Raw genomic sequence first — 3,169 nt, forward strand, 5'->3', positions numbered from 1 at the left:
CATTTGCTCATCTAGGGCAAGGAACATTTATGTCAAATCCCGGAGCAACCCCTGCCAATCCTTTAGTTCTAGATTTAGATGATCCGGCCAAAATAGCCAAGTTGAAAATAGATGATCACGAGGCTCAAGAGAAGTATAAGAGTTTGGAAGAAAGACTCAAGGCAATAGAAGGCACTGAAGCCTTCTCGGTACTAGGTGCTAAAGAACTCAGTTTGGTACCTGACCTAATCCTGGCTCCGAAGTTCAAGGTGCCTGATTTCGAAAAGTACGATGGGACAAGATGTCCAAAAGCACATCTTGTCATGTTTTGCCAAAAAATGACCGGTTACGTGAACGCAGATAAGCTACTTGTACATTGTTTTCAAGATAGTCTAGTAGGATTGGCTCTTCGGTGGTACAACCAGCTCAGTAAGGAAAGGATCCGATCTTGGAAAGACTTGGCGTCGGCATTCTGTGAGCAGTACAAGCATGTATCAGATATGGTGCCTGATCGGATGACTTTACAAATGATGGAGAAAAAGCCGTCAGAAACTTTTAGACAGTATGCGCAGAGATGGAGGGACGTCTCAGCCCAAGTGGAACCCCCACTAACGAAAACAGAGATAACCGTCCTTTTTATCAACACCTTAAAAGCGCCATTTTATGACAACCTAGAAAAAAGGATCGGTGGCGACTCTCTGTTTATTTCAAAATCAAACGTCAAATTTCAAACTTTTTTTCCATAAATCGCCACAATTAGCGACCAAGCTACGCTAAAATTTTTACGTCGCTACAACATGAATTCCAACCATAAAAAAGAACTCCCATGGAATTCTTTTCATGATTTGACATAACCCACGATGCACGGCCAGTATTATGAGAAAATAAATCGAAATTATTTTCTTTAAAAACCATAAATTTACAAGATTTTGTCACTCGTATTATTCTAAACATTCGAATTTGTCTCATAACATATAAATGAGTGGAACAGATATGTTCAATAAAAACTAGTGGGATAGACACCAATCAATCTATCTTTTGAGAGATTTGAACCCACATTATAACCCATCCCCGCAAGTTGGACAATCCTTTCTCTTCAAATTGTGGCCTATTTTATATCTAAAACTTACGACAACAATTCGCATATACAACTTGAAATGTTGTTACATTCAAATTTATAATTTCGCCCAATCAAATAATTTATAGATTTCATCTTTAATTAAAGGATAAATTATTAGTGTCAACTACAATCGATAACTTTAATGCCAGTTACAATTTAAGGAAAAATTGAGAGAACATTACAATTTATTTTATTTGATTGGCATATTTTGAACAAATTAATTTGAACATTTTGTCGAAACCATTTTTGAAACGAGAATCGACTTTGTTTGAAAGTGAGAGTTAAAATGGGAGTCGCCACCAATCTTTGTTAGGTGTGATTGGATCACCTTTGTTTTAATAAAACAATTTTAGTTTACTAAAACGACATTCTAGTCTACGAAATTCAAGGGAATAGGTTCGGGAGTCGGTTACGTGCAAGGAAGGATTAGCACCCTCGACACACCCAAAAATTGGTACCGAATTGATTAGTTAGTATCTTAATGTCAAAAATTGAAAATCGGGAATAAATTGGAAATACGACCCTTTTTATTAACATCGATCTTAAAATTCTTGAATTAGTTCAAAACGATTGCTGAAGACTTCCTTATCTCGAGATATTGGGGTATCACATCCTGTAAGTTAGGACACCATACCACGAATTCTCGAGCGCAATGTCATCTTTAATTTGAATCAAAATTCCATGTAATTTAAAACTTAAAAGGATATTTAACTATTTAGGATCAACGAGAGAACCGAAACCTCATAAGTTAGGGCACAATTCTTCGATGTCCCAAAACGCAAAATATTGCCTTATTTTGAATTTTGTTTTTAAATAGTAGCGAATTTAATATTTAGACGAGTGACGCTTACATGAGTTAAAATAAAATGATTTATCGAATAAGTGCAACAACGCTTGATTCATAAGGCGACGACATGGAATAAAAGTGTAATGCGATATGGAACGATGATACATGAATAAAGATATTACACGAGTGAATGATAGTAATATGAGAATACGAATAAACGAACCATAGTACATGCCATGACAATAAACTAGTATAATAACGAATAAATTTAAAATAGATAATGTGAAAAAGAAATTTGACATCAACAATGTACAAAACAATTTAAAAATAGAATATATGTAAAAGAAATTTTAACATAGGTAATATACAAGATAATCAAAGAAATAATTATTATATATATAAAATAAGTATAACAATTTGAAATTAATATATAAAGATTTTAAAGCAAATAACAAAACATTTTAAAAAGGAATAATACATAAAGCGGGTTTAAAATAAATAATGTAAAAGAATTTTAAAGTCTATATTACACCAAGCAAATTAAAAAGGATTCATATGAATAGAAAATATATATATACATACACAAAAATGAATAATGAATAATATATACATAAGCTAAAACAAACAATAATAAAAACGTTTTAAAATAAATAAAAGAGCTTAACATAAAATATATAAAACAATTTCAAAATAAATAATATATAAGTCAATTTTAAAAATAATAAATAATGATCTAAAGTAAAAGAGAGATTTTAAAAGAAAAAAAAAAGTAATATACAAAACAGTTTTTTAATAATATGTATAAAATGATTTGAAATGCTACATGAATAATATATGAAAAGAGCCAAACACATATAATACATACAAAACATTTTTTGAAAGAAAGTAATATTTATAAAAAAAAAATTTAAAGTAAATTAAATAGATAATGTGCGAAAAGGATAATAAGGAATATATATATATAATATGTATGAATAGTTTAGAATACATAATGTATATAAGAAAATGATTTAAAATGAATAACAATACAAATTTTAAGTAATCAATATATTTAAACATGTTAAGACAAGTAATATACATAAATAATCAAATATAAACAATACATATAATATTTAGAATAGCACACAATAAAATACTTTAAAACAAATGAATAAATAAATGAATTAGAAAGACTTTGGACTTGATTGGAGATGAACCAGAATTCAGAGTATACATTTGAAATAACAAAGATGAGATAAAAGGGTAATTTGTAACAAAATAAGAATATAAAGGGGCGAAATAGA

The sequence above is a fragment of the Gossypium hirsutum genome, chromosome A10, assembly GCF_007990345.1.
Source record: "Gossypium hirsutum isolate 1008001.06 chromosome A10, Gossypium_hirsutum_v2.1, whole genome shotgun sequence".
Lineage (NCBI taxonomy): Eukaryota > Viridiplantae > Streptophyta > Magnoliopsida > Malvales > Malvaceae > Gossypium > Gossypium hirsutum.